The 14,709-nt window shown below is 42.3% G+C and overlaps 1 protein-coding gene across 4 annotated transcripts in view; it reads left to right on the forward strand.

Moving 5' to 3' along the window:
* Window positions 1–14,709, forward strand: part of zmiz1a (zinc finger, MIZ-type containing 1a) — a 108,693-nt gene that overhangs the window by 17,051 nt on the left and 76,933 nt on the right. For 3 of the 4 annotated variants that reach the window (XM_078272416.1, XM_078272422.1, XM_078272419.1), the window contains exon 2: window positions 8,233–8,349. The exons of the other annotated variant lie outside the window; for it this stretch is intronic. The gene's annotated coding sequence lies outside the window, so the exon portion shown is untranslated. The remainder of the gene's footprint in view (window positions 1–8,232; window positions 8,350–14,709) is intronic. 4 annotated transcript variants of the gene reach the window in all.

A 14,709-nucleotide genomic window follows, 5' to 3' on the forward strand; every position in this document is an offset into this window, starting at 1 on the left:
ATGTGCTGCATTTGAATAACTTGGCTGATGTTGTAGAAATGGAACGCCTAGAAATTTCCACCTGCATACAAATGAAGGGTCACGGACGAAACGCGCGCTCTCTCTCTCTCTCTCTCTCTCTCTCTCTCTCTCTCTCTCTCTCTCTCGCACACACACACACGCATACTCAATAGGGGGTTAAATCACAATTTTTTTTATTATGATACAATATTTACTAGGGGTGTGACGAGACACCCAGCTCACGAGAGGAGACAAGACACGAGATTGGGTTCACGAGATCGAGATGAGATTTTAACACTATTTTACAGAAAAAGTAAAAAAGTAAACTCAGAGTCAACTTTGGAGAACGGCCGGGGGATTTTCTATGCTAATTTCAAGGCTGCTGCTCTGCACTTGTACTGATATCGCGACACATTTTTTTTTTTTTACCTCGACAAGAAATCTCATCACGTTTAATCTAATATTTACTGCTATCACAAAGTCTGCTACAATTTCAATTCAGAGGCCTGCGACCGATACAAGTCGATACATAAGACCATTTAACACAATGAGTTACATTTATATATATTTTTAAAAAAGCAACTAAAATATGATTAGACAATTTCATTACCAAGCTCTTCCAGACATTTAAAAAAAAAAAAATACTCTTTTTAGTAAAAAGAACAATTATTATGTGGGGATTTCAAAATAAAGGCGCATCTTAAAGATGACCATATGTATCGATGTTTTCACTTTGTATTGTTAACACTCACATAGCACACATTTAGACCCTCTCAGTTCATTAGCCTCCAGGTCTCCTTTTCTTTCCTCCTGCTAGTGGCCACAACTGGTTATTTACATGCTCTATCACTTACTGGGAGGAGTGATGCTGATGGGTTAGGAGGCACACTAATCCACTCTGCCGCTGTCATTAGAGAGAAGCAAACAGACTATTACCACCTCCTCCTCCTCTTTCTGCTCATCATAAGCCTGCTTGAACCACACACACACACACACACACACACACACACACACACACACACACACACACACACACACACACACACACACACACACACACAGCTGTGATGGAGAGTGCCTCTTGTTTCTTTAGCGCTACTGAGTGGAGCCCAGCTTTGGTAATTGATCCTGTTTGGTACATGGGGAGGGGAGAGAGAGTGAGAGAGAGGGAGGCCCTAAGTGTTGTCAGTTTGCTGCATTAATTTTTCAACCGTGGCCAGTGAGGCTGGAGAGACGGAGGAGGGGCCCACCGCAGAGCTCGTTCAGAGGAACCATGCTATACCTAATGCTGCTTTGTCTGCCGACACTTAGGTTGCTGTTTATTGGTGCTCATTCTAAAATAAGTCCCTATGTGTGAGTCTCAATTATGATTCAACTGATTCGTCTACTCAGTACCAGCCTCCTGCTGATGACATATTTGTTTATCTTCGTCTCGTCTTCTGCCGCTCTAAAATAGCCGTCTGGCGGTTGTGTGACTTGTGCCTCTTTGTCTGGGTGTTTGTGGCTTCTCGTGGCGTACAGTATGTGCAGCTGATAATAGACAGACCTCACTCTGTGCTTTTTGATCCCAGCTCTGGGCTCTGGTCGCCAACTCACTGATGATGTTACCAAGCCAGCTGAGAGGGAGGACTGAGCTGAAAGGAAGCATAAACACTCAGTTTTTGCTGGCTATTTGCTGTATTAGAAATTGCTATTATTATTTCTGTGTTCCTCCCTGTTCACCCTCGTGTTCTGTTTCAAAATACTCCCGTCCTATAATTACTGCCAATGTTCTCATAATGCCGGTCAGCAGCTGGAAAGGATACGGCTGATTTCTATGTCCGTCAGAGCCACGTTAGCAAACACTTCCATGATTCATTAAGAGGCGCTCACAGAGGACGTCACTGTTGACATTTGTTGCAGATGTGAGTCATAATTTCTTGCTTTTATTTAATACTTCCAAAGCAGTTAAGCATTTAGCATCTCTAACGCTTGTATGAGGCTGGGAGATGTAAAGTAGCCACACAGCACAGCTCACAGCTCCTCACTGATGTCATATAAAGTATCTAAAAATGCTTTGTGATGATGCAGTATGTAAAGCGTGTCACTGTGAGACAGAACTGCCTTGAGGCTATGCAGGAGTTCAAGTCATGATCACTGGAGTTACAGCACCAACAGTACAGGAAGCTCTTAAGTCCTAAATAGTCAGGGTGGGTCACATGCAGAGGACAGATCTTCCCTCTGGGATTAATAACCTTTAACTTCCCTTTTCTTGGCAAACATCACACTTTGTCACATTTTGATCCAAGAGATTACTTTAAGACAAAGTCCACACACCGATGTGGATAGTCCTGAAGATTTGTCTCAGAAGCTTTCTGTCCACACCAGCATATACTAACACACATTTTAGACTGTTTAAAAAAAAGGGTGGCATTTGCACTGGAATAACAAACAATAGAAACATATTAAAGGAGTACCCAAGTGAAAAAACTGGTCAGAATAAATGTCAATTAAATATACCTGTATTGTGTGACTGGCTATATTGCATTTGCAATGTTAAGAAATATCCATGTCTGCCCTTTTTGTGAAAGTGTTATGAAAGCCCTGCCACTTGGTTATCCATGTGACAAAGGTGCTTTTTAGAAATCACAGATTTGCTCATCCACACTACAACAAAAGGTCATGCATTTTTAAATAAACACTTTAAAATATTTGGAAAATATTTGTTTTTTATGTGGCAAAAAAGCTCACTTCGTGTGAATGAAACAGAAGTGTGTCCATCATTGTGGACATGGGCTAAAACACAAGACATCCATAGAAAAGACAAGGCTTCTATAGAAAATGATATATCAACAAAGTAATGATATTGTAGCCTAATATCACACAGCTTATTCTGCGAACTGTAATGTTTTGTGTGTATTTTACCCTCTTACCACATTTAACCTCAACGTGACATCATGGCCAACATTATAAAAGGCAGGGCTGGGCCAGAGATGAAATGTGTGATTTACAGCCTGTGTCAGGTCACACAGGTGAGAGTCCTTTCTTTACCTCACTCTGTTTTGTCCTATCCCAACAGGTGTGTTTTCTCTCTCAAGTCTGATTCCTCTCCACCAACCGCCAGCTTAGCTAGCCAGGACAGGCCTTCTTCCACTCAACAACCATGATTGCATTCTTGAGCTATTCCACCCCCTCCTTCAGAACAAGAGCCCTCCGCATCTCTCTCCCTTTCAAGTAGAGGCTGCTGGCCGCGTTTCCCCTTTGAAGATGTAATCTTGAAAAACACAGAGACATCTCCGGGATTATCTTAAATGTCTTCAGTATGTCAACAGCCTAGCCCTGTTGCTGTTGAGATTGTTGAGCAGCGCTGGTTGTTTAAGGGGTCCTTGGCTGTGATGACAGCCAAGGAAAATGCCTCATCGCAGAGGTAATGACAGGGTCAACTCCAGCGACTCCATTCAGGGCCAAACTCCCACTGTTAAAACTGGATGATAACAGACACAATGCAATGATGTATTTCCCCATGTGGCAAGGCTGTGTTTGCAATTGAAGCTAATAGCAGGCAGTGGAGCGCTCAATAACAGATGGTGCTGGTAGGTGAGGTTCATTTATGTCATGGCATCATTCAAAATGTTATGAAAATTCGAACGGTGCAACATCTTAACTAAGCATACACAATAAAATGAGAAGCATCATTGAGCAGTCACAAGAGGGAGAGAGTTATATACACCAAATTAGAGGCACATAAGTGGGCGCTCCTTGAAAAGGATCTTGACTTTGTAATCATATGAGATGTTATCGGGAGGAGATTTTAGGAAGGGTAAGTGCTTGGAAACTAAATCAGAGAGAAGCTGCCTAGGGAACACGTTGTTATCATAATTACCTGCTGAGCGATGACTGCAGAACCGGTGTTGATGTTGACGCCAAGCCGCCCTCTTTTCTCGCACCGACAAGGCTGTCTTGTGTAGGCTGCTTCAACATCTCTTAGTGCCCTGTTCCTATGAGTGTTTTCTTTCTTTTTTTCCCCGTTTCTTTCGTCTTTTCAGCCAGAAACACACTGCAGGCCAAAACGGCAGTAATTGTTTTGGTGAGATCTGGCTCGAAGATTTGTGTCGGACTTGCGTCAGAGTGTACGTGCGGGCGCTGGCAGGCTCTGGGGTTGCTCCCGGGAGCCGAGGCGAACCAGAGACCTCATCCTCTCCGTTTCAAACAACAACCTGCTCCTGCCGGGGGACAGGGCCCGCCTGCTTGGGTTTTTTTTATTACAAATGATCTGTTTGAATGAAATGCGGCCCCTGCCTCCTCACTGTTGGCATTTAAATGGGAGGAAATAACAGATGATGATATCAGAGTGGGAGAGAGTGAAGGAGAGGGAGAGACCACTCAAGGAGGAGAAAGACTTGACCTGTTTGTTTTGGGAAAATGGTATTCCTCTGCTAATTTCCTCCTGATAAGTATCTGACAGCTCATAGTGAAGTGTTTTATCTTGGCTAGAGGGAAATGGCTTCTCTCACTTGCAGCGCCAATCGATTTCAGAGACTCTGCTTCTTTAAATTGCATTCTCTGGTCTTTAGAGTTCTTCTATTTGCATAGAGGTTATCAATTACATATAGTAGCTTACTGCTTTTAGTGTAAAATGGACTTTCTCCCTCGTTCCCGCCCTCCTGCTCGCTTCTCCTTCCTTTTCCAGACGCTGCTGCAAATTCTCGCTCTTTCCTCTTCCACCTAACATCATTGACTGCTGTTTGCCTTGTTGGGGGGCATTGATTTTTACTGCTCTGCCTCTCTCTCTGGTTTAATAGTTCATGAGTTGTGTTAAGACGCCCAGGGACAGCCCTGCCTGTTTTAAGGAGATGAGGTTGGCTTTTATAGCTCCTCTGCTTCCTCAGCCTTGGATGATAAGAGGTGTGTGTGTGTGTGTGTGTGTGTGTGTGTGTGTGTGTGTATGTACGTGTGTACGTGTGTACGTTTGTACATACGTGTGTGTACTGGTACATCTGTGTACGTGTGAGTGAGTGTGTGTATAAGTTGAGCAGCCGCTTGAGACTAGGATTCCCCCCCAGGAAGCTAAAGTAAATGTTGTGGTGTTAAGAGCTTTTAGCAGGAAAACTTTGGCTTTATCATCTCCAGCATTTGAATCACTTTAAAGGCTTTGCACAGAAAATTGGTTTATCTCAGTCAATGAACAGCCACATCATCAGATACGATTACCAGGATTGAAGTGTTAAGAGAGTAATACCAAGCACGATTATGACACAGGAGACAACTGGCTCGAGCAGAGAGTTGACACAGAGTTTAGATTCAAAGGTGACAGGACTTTCTAGTCTCACAGAGACACCTATAACAGCACACACACACACACATACACACACACACCCATGCAAACACACACCCATGCAAACACACAGTCATGGATACAGACACAAACCTCATTTAACACGATTAGTTTCTTTGAGGATTTTACCGCAGCCTCTTATATCCGGGATGAAAGAGTTCATACTTCTGACAGAAAAAAAAAAAAGCTGGAGTCTGCAGAAGCTTGTACGAAGCATTCAGCTCTTCACTGCAATATTCACCACATTATTAGGAACACATTGCTTTGTGCTGTGTTGCTCTCAACATCATCTGTAGTGTGCTGCTCAAGTGGTAGCAATTTTCTTGTAGTCTTGTGTCTCTTATGCAGTATTACAAGTGAAACTCGATTGCTGATCTCCGCTCGATTTTCTAGTGCATTTAGTTTCTCATAAACGTTTGCATTCTTCAGTGATTGCTACCCGGCAGTTTCAGATGTACAGAAATGCACTGCCATCTCAGTATTTAGCACTCTCTCGCAGTCTTTGGCTTTGAAGCCTGATGTTATTTTAGAGTATGAGAAAAAATATTTTCCCAGTTTTGCTCTTAAACCAGAATCCAGTCTAACCTCTACTGTAATAAAACCAAGTTGTTGTTTTTACCGAATCTTAAGGCAGTCAAACATCACTCTCTTGTGTGGTTGCTGGGCTTAATGTTGTCACCTTAAAATATATGTAATGGAATGAATAAAACCAATTGAAAATTTTCAAATTTTAATTATTATTTTTATTTATTTTTTTTACTTATGGCCATCTTAACAATGTGATATTATAATCTTTCTCTTAAACCCATAACCTTTACACACTCAATGCACAGACGTTTTTAAGAGGGTCCAGTGGTGCGTGTTATAGCTGGGTAATATCAACCTAATAGGCTTACCTGTCAGCACTGTATGGGACGTAGACCCTGTAAATCACATTTGTCTGCGACACCTGCTCGCCTCCCTGCGTATTTATGGGTTTCTCCTCCGTGCTGTCCTCTTCTTTTTGGCCTCAGTCCAAAATCAACCCCCTCTTCCCACAGTTTGTTCTTCAGTATGCTCCCTTTTTCTCATGGATTAAATGAACAAGCAGGTGTTGAGATGTATGGGGGGCCCCATTCCATCCATATGCCCCTCCTGTTTAAACCATCCATCTATTGCACTAAATATCAATAGGAGATATTTAGGAAATAAAATATTTTTTTTCACTTTTTGTAAACTTTAATTAGTTAGACATGTAAATGTTTCATTAAAACAAATAAAGTGTGAACACTTTAATTTTATACTAACTTCAGCAAAATCCAGTGGAAATCCAGTGTGGCATACTATTACCTTGATTCCCTCATATAGTTGATGTAGTTTTCTAGTATTACTGATATCAAATCTCTTCTACTTTCCCATATTTTTATGTAATTGGCTGGGTCCCACTGGCCAAAATTTCTTTGACTCTGATTAGAAGTGCCAAGATATACTAAACCTCTTGGAAAATGGCCACAAGGGCAGCCTGAAGCAGAGGAAGCTTGTTTGTACCAGTTGTAGAGATTGTAAGTGATGAAACAATGGAAGAGAAAAGAGAGTTGTGTGTCTTCCTAGGGGACTGTCTTTGCCAGAAGACCTCAAAGGGACACCCCAAAATTAAAAATACATATTTTTCCTCTTACCTGGAGTTCTTATTATCTAGATTGTTGCAGAGTGTTGGAGATATCGACCAGAGAGATGTCTGCCTTCTCGTTAATATAATGGAACTAGATTGCATTCAGTTTGTGGTGTTCAAAGATACATTTGAAAAACTCAACAGCAACAGTCATGTTCCCATCACTGCCAATCAAAGCTAGAGCTGATAAATATCTGTGACTACTGCAAAGTCATTTGTTCCGCGTATGAATGCCAATTGTAACCTTTTTCACTAAAGACAAAAGCCAGATATTAGTGGGTGTTAGTGGGTTTTTTGGCCAGTGGGAAAGGGGCTTAAGAGTCTACAACCACGCTAAAGACTATGTGAGGCTGTACACGTGGATTAGGCACAACAGGGGCTTTGAGCTAAGTGCTAACATCAGCATGGTAACATGCTTGCAGTGACAGTGCTAACATACTGATACTGATGCCAACTGTTAAGCCTGTTGGCATGCTAAACTAAGCAACTTTGCTTATTAGCACCATCACAAAGTACAGCTTAGATTGATGGTAATGCTATAAGTTTTACAGATATTTGGTCATAAAAGTAAAGAATTTTTGACCTGATAAACCACTAACACTGCTGGCAAGGCTCAAAAGTCTTGCAAAGGGAGGGAGAAGGGTTTAGTTTTAAAATCAAGGTTGGGTAATATGCAGGTTAATATGTTATTTCATCACAGTTTTCATAATGACACTTACACCAATTGAAGTGCATGGCAGATGTCTAGAGACAGAATAGCAATGTGCTGGTAGGCTAATCCCAAAACCTGTGTATGTGTGTTCTGGGCCTCTGCTGGATTTATATCAGCCTGTAAAGGGTGCATCGAAGCAGTGAGGAGCGACTAAGAAAGGTGTATTAAGGCAGTGAATCTAGCCGCTGTGTGTGTAATGGACTCAGGATGAGGGCTGACCAAGCGCCAGGCTGCTGATAACCTTTAGGAAGGACATTTTTCCTGTGCAGTTGGGGGGGTGGGGTCACGTGATTGGGGGGGATATACAGGACTGCTGCAGTATACAGGCACAGCACTGTAATAGGTGGTGCAGTTGTTCATTGGTTCACTGGCTCTCCGGCAGGGTTAGGAGGTAGAGTAAAGGGGGTAGTATAGCAAACTCCCTCATGGCTTCCTGCATACATTTTTCAACACCAGGGTGTATTTCTCTGTGATACATTTGTCCTCTGTCTGAACCAGGTTCTCCCTGGCATTCCATTAAAAGAAATTTAACAGCCTTTTCTTCCTTCCCCTCAGATCACCGCTTAAAGGAGGGGTCAGTCTAGGACCGTGCGTGAGGAATACATGAAGGGCGGGGTGGGAGAGGGGGCGGCCACCACAGCGGCAGTACCACCAAGGTCAAAGTTCACACAGGTAAACAGATTTTTCTTTAAATTCACAGCTCGGTGATTGTGCACGCTCTCTGTTTTAGTCCTGGCTTTTTTCCCCAACACGGAGCAGACTTGGCACGCAAAGGCAAAGTAAGGGAGTAATGTGGCTGGTTTTGATTGGACCCTCCTGAGCTGGCGGCTGGGAAGGAACTGGGAACTGAGCAGTCTGCAGCTGCTGTTTATGAGGAGCTGTGCAGGATCTTGTTTGGCTCTGTCTAAAAAATCCAGCCAGTCCCCGCCGAGAAGCCTGTGTCCAGTGTCAATACTGCTATGTGCTATGATTCAAGAACCATTTGTTTCCAAAAAAACATTTTCTTTTAGTTTTTTTTTTTTTACAGTGGGCACATGCGGGACTGCGGAATAGGAGGACAGATTAATTTGTTTACGCAGATTTCTAGCGACAAAAAGTGAATGCAAGTCTAGATTTGCCAATTTAGTGCATTTCTAGACTATGTAACCATAGCCCTGACTGTAGACTAGACTAAATTAACTGTGGGCTGCTTTTTCTGCTTTTTGTTTTCAAGTGGCATATTATAGTAATTTGATATTGAATTGAATATCAGCGCTGCACTATCTCTGAAATGTGATACTTTGAAGATCTTATTGTGTTTCAAATTGAAACATCAAGTGCATGTGCACTTAACATTTTTCTCATGGCCCTGAACCAGAAAAGTTAGTCATTTGTAAAAGTAGGTCCTGAGTGGTGCAGAACTCTGCCACCTAGCTCCAGATTTGCACTCTCTTTTGCCTTTCCTCCTGTATTCTTTGCTACCAGGGATTAAGGAGGATTGGGAGTAAAGCAAATAAATAAATAAAGTGCTGGTTAATCTTCCTTAGAGCGGTGTGTGTGAACACTGAGCAATGGCACCGCCCGGGGAACATCTGCCTCGCACACAAACACACACCCACATGTATATGACAGACAGACACATGTGCGACGAGCAGGGATCAGCCAAAGTGATAAGCACATGAAGGTTTAATACACATACACTCCCAAATACACACACGCCGACCATCGGCAGAGTAAGTAATGCACAGTGAAAGAAAGCGAGACGCTGCCAATCGACAGAACAGAGCTGCAGAATGTGACAGCACGACTGCAAACACATGAAAGTATAGGAAGACAAGTTTTTCTGCGTTTCTCTAAGCTGTCGTACTGTATTCAGCTCGCCTGGTATCCATGTCCTTTTTTTCTCCTTCTCTCGCATTAGCACATACACAGCGCACCAGCAGTTGATCAAACAACTGTGCAATTGAGACAGAATTTGGCCAGACAGCCAGCCAGGATGAGTAATGTAGAGCTCCTCTGGCTTAATATGTTTAGAAAGCCTATCATTGCTGGAAACATGTTACAGACTGTTGCAGTTTACAGAGGAGTATTTTCCCCTGCAGCTTTAATTGGATGTATTTTTAATGTTAGCGCCACATAGTGTGACCACTGTTGACACTGAACACTGTGGCTGTTGTGAGGCGATGGAGTTGAGATTGAGGAGAGAGGAAGAGTGTGGCTGAGTGTGTAATGGTTGGGTGGATTCCTTTAGTGTGTTGTGTCCACACTGAAGGTGAAATTTATAGTTCTGCGTTAAAGGGTTACAGCTTAGTTATGGAGCCTACGTACATGGCAGTTGTAGCTACGGAGATACCCCTTGGAGACCACAAGAGTTATAATTGGTCAGCTCGGACTGCTTGAGTTTTCAGTGTTGGTAGAAATAGCTGCTAGCGAAAGTTGAAGAAAAGCCCAGTAATAGGTAGGGCTCGACGATATGGCAAAAAAATGTGATCACGATACATTTCCCCATTTTAAACAATATTGATATTTATCACCATATAACTTTTTTTGCTGATACTACCTGTTCAAAGTGCATCCTGATTGAAGCCTGAAGAAACCAGAGGTTTAATTACACTTTAGCACCTTTTCCTCATACAGAGTCATCCTACAATTGCGTTTATTTTTTTTTGTGTCTGCAAAATTAACAAGTGCAAACTAAGTGAGAAGTCAGTTTTGGCTACATTTCTTTTGATATTGTAAACAACCTAAAACTATGTAAAAAGCAACATATTAAATGTAGACTGCCAAGAAAGCATCTCAAATGTTTGTAGAGATAGCACAAAACCAAACAAAGTAAACAAGTGCATGTGTAAACAAGGATCTTTCGCTATACAATAATAAATAGCGCTCGTTATAGTTTTGCTCCTTTTTTAAATGTTTTTCATATGTGGCAATGGCTGCAAAAGACGACACAATTGATTGTTGTTTCGGTACAGCAGCTACAGCAAAGCTAATGCTAGCGCTGTTGACAGCAGACAAACTAACGTTACTACTTTTAACTTGCAGGCTGTGTGGACTCGGGCCAGCATGAGTCCGCATTTTCATACTCTCGATGTGGTCACTGGGAAGGTATCTGTTTAGGTGATGGGAAAGATTTGTTGAGTTTCCCGTCCTGGTTGGCATCAACCGCCGAAAGTTTTTGCAGACCGGCTTAATCTGCTGCGAGAAATCCAGAACCATTTTCACACAACCAGCGTCGTGTAACCCTTTTTATCAACAATGTATTCAGCTTGAGAGGATAACGCGAGTTCCCTTTCATGTCCGCCATCACTTTCGTTGCCCTAGGCTCCACTTTAGCTCATTTCTTTTCCCTTTTCCAACTTCAACTTCCCCATACCTAAACCTGAACCAACCCTTATGTCTAACCATAACTATGGATGGGGACGCTACGCATTTTAACAGGAGGGAAACACAATTCGACGGGGGAACACGCTTCGACACAACACCGGCAACAGACAAACGCGCACAATAGGAAGTGGGCATGCCGGCAAGCCGAAAAGCTATATATATTTAGCTATATATTTAAAGCATGATACAACCTGATTTTGTACAATACATCTGCCTAGTGCTGTGGTGGTACTGTCAGCGTGTGAAATCTGATGCCGAAATACCTATAAAAAAACTATGACGTAGGTATATACAGATGGCAGTTTTTACACCAAAAACAAAGTTTTTAAAAAATATTAGTAGATAAATCGTAAATTGCCAGTGTGTTGTACCGTGAATGGGGAAAACTGAGCTTTTGAAAACTGATGATGTAAACCCTGCCCACACACTATCAGGTGCTGGTCACTCATTTTACATTTCTCCGGTCACTCGATACAGACATTGTGTCAACGCATATCGTTTGCGTATTTAAAGAGCGTTTTCAAACAAGTGACGTAGTGGACGTAGTCTGAATAATAAACTCTTTTGGTGTGTTTGTCTGTGCCTCCTGCCACATGGCATTCCTAGATAAAGAAAATGATGTCAGTAGGGCTGGGACGGTATGGATTTTTTCTTACCTCGGTTGAAAAGCAAGAAACGGAGAGCAGCGTATGAGTGCAGCTGTGAGGAAAAAGAGATAGCAAAGATGATGTAAAGTGAGTTAAAAGTGAACAATAAAACAACAAGCTAGAGTTTCTCAAGACACGGTGGCTTTATCTATTGTCAATACAACCGGTAAAGTGAATGGCGTTACCCCCGAAAAACTTCGACTTAAACCTTACAACATGTTGCAGCCCGAGTGCAGCCCGTCTAGCAGCTGAGCAGAGAGGGCGACTCGGCAGTTTGCCAACTTGTTGCTCTCTCTATCAATATAAGACGCTCTGTCTTAGGCTGCAAAACGTTCAGCATGCAGGCTGAAATTCAACTGTGCCGTTTTATCGGGATAAAGCTATAAACAGAAGGAAACTCCGTTAGCGGCTAGGCTATTGTGCAATGGTAAACATTGCAGCTGTAACGTTAATGTGTCTACCTCAGCCGAGACATTACAGAGGTACTCTCGCATATAGGCTTAATAGTCAACACAAATGGAATGTTATTATGTGTTATGGAACATTGCGCTCCCCAACTCGCGAAAGGTCGGATTTGCACCATCTTTTGATGATAAGTTTTGTTTAGAAAACCTTGAATCCATGTAAGACACAATGTCATCAGACACAATCCATGTCATTAGAATCAATGAATCCATGTCATTAGACACAACGTGCACACATGTGCAGGCCAATGTTTTTTTGCGGTGATGACGGTGACGAGCTCAGACCCGCGGTAGGCGTCACGTGACCGTGGTATTGCGGTAATGCGGTAACCGTCCCAGCCCTAGATGTCAGAGCTCATAGGGATTAGCTCACTCCAAGGGAATTGGCATCCCATTCCCAGGCTTCTTTGTAATTCTGTTGTTTCCCTCCATTTTTGTCTTTCCCCCTCTTCTCTTTTTCGTTTGTTCCTCCTCTCTTTCCATCTTCTCCAGATTTAAGTTTTTCTGAGGTAAACGTGTTCATAAAATGGATAGAAGATCAGTGCACATAAGAACTCTTGTGTGTCTTTCTGTGTATCTAGATATTCAAGTGTTGGATGAGGGACACGAACGAAGATAGAATGAGAGATAATATGAGTCTAATCAAGACTTTCATTCTCAAAGGAGTTTCACCTCGGAGTGCTGCAGTTTAGGAGACTGTGATGATATTCAAAAGACAGGAATGTGTATTTTTATCCTTGGTGGTGATATTCATTGTGGTTATTGTCTTACGGCCCATTTTTCACACACACAAGCTGGCCTTTTTGGATTGTGCGCTGCAAGAGGCATCTCACAAACAAGCAGAGGTATAAAGTGGTGAGAGTGGGAGGATGAGAAGGAACATTGTCTTCTCTTTTCCAGCTCAGGGACAGAGCAGAACAGGATATGTGTGAGGATACTTGCTATCCTTAACAACGTCTAACACTGCCTCAGGGCTGCCTCTACTTCTCTGATGCAGCTGAGAGTAATCAGAAAATCGGAATATTTGCAACACATTCCACAGCATCAGATGGCTTCCCTGGTACACTATAATTACCAGAGTAACACTTTTACATGTTTCGACATAATTAAGGCAGTAACTTAGATTAATGTCTTAAAATTTGTTTTCTTTAATAGATTTAGATTACTTTTTTTCCCCCTTGACACAATTATGACTCATCAAACCTAAGAAGTAACATACCTACATGGATTTAGTGTATCAAGAAGGTGTTATCCTGGCTTTGTTTTCTTGCTTTTTAACTTTGTGTCAATGTGAATTCAAGTTTTATAAAACGTGGGTTTTATTTATGTAGTTTGGACATCTTTCCTATAAATAGTAGAGGTAAACATAGGTAGCAATTACATTGTACTCCTGAGATCTGGGAAACATTGCTAAAAATAAGTCAGATGGGGCAATAAACAGGAGTGGTTGGGTGATCATACAGGTTGTAAACAAACCCTCAGGACCACACTTGTTTGATACAGAAGGCAAAGGCAGAAAGGTTAAATGATTACCCAACCTGTTCAGAATTCTGCTTCAACTTCAGCTTTTCCTGTGCAATGAGAGAATATTATCGTTATTTTGGTTTCACTGCCCTGTCTGACTTAGTTTTAGTGATTTTGTCATGGTCCCAAATCACACCACTTACTGGTGAGTATAAAGTTATCATGACCAATAGAAATGTTGGCCAAAACAACCAAAATAAGTTGTAATAAACCAAAATTTCCCTGTAAATATCACCAAATGTTGATGCAATCTGAAATGACATCACTCCGGCAGGACGCCATCTTTTTGCGCCGGTCGGTCCATGATGTTATCTATCACTGGGTCTCTCTGTCTGCCGTCGTCAATTACCCAGAGGAAAACAACATTAGAGGCCTGAATGGGACACGGAGCCGTGGCAGGCCTGACATGGCTGTGTTATATGATTACACAACCTGTTGGCTGTCCGCCTGTCAAGTGTCTCCTGGCCCTGATGAATGGCTGTAATATGCCACGCATCACAACACGCCACGCCACATACTCATTAATGGCCTCTCATAATGCCGGGGACGTTCCTCCAATGCCGCGGCAGGATTCACAGAGGGAGCGAGAGGGAGAGAGGGAGGGTGGTAGTTGTAGAGTGATAGTGAGAAATGGTGATCATGAATACTCCAACCTTGTTTCCGTGTCGCCATTCAAGGCAGTTAACAAAAACAACATGGTGTCCCCATTTGAATAATTTCATAAATGGTGTGGCAGGACGCCAGCATCACTCTCACATCATAACTCTTAGCGAATGAATGATGTCAGAAATGGGATGAGAACACAAAGCAAAGGGAGCTGTAAGAATTATTAGTTTTAAAAGTGCCACACATATGTTTCTCAATTAGACACATACTCGTCCATCTGTGGCCTATTTGCATAGATTATCAGAAATGTGTGCAATGCGGCATTGCAGTGTGTGGGAACAATACAATAGGGATGCTTAAAGAAAGGAGATTGAATCGGTCGTCTGTCGGATGCCATCTGAAGCTTAGCTGATTGCTCTTTCTTT

Source organism: Sander vitreus, chromosome 17, assembly GCF_031162955.1.
Source record: "Sander vitreus isolate 19-12246 chromosome 17, sanVit1, whole genome shotgun sequence".
Taxonomy (NCBI): domain Eukaryota; kingdom Metazoa; phylum Chordata; class Actinopteri; order Perciformes; family Percidae; genus Sander; species Sander vitreus.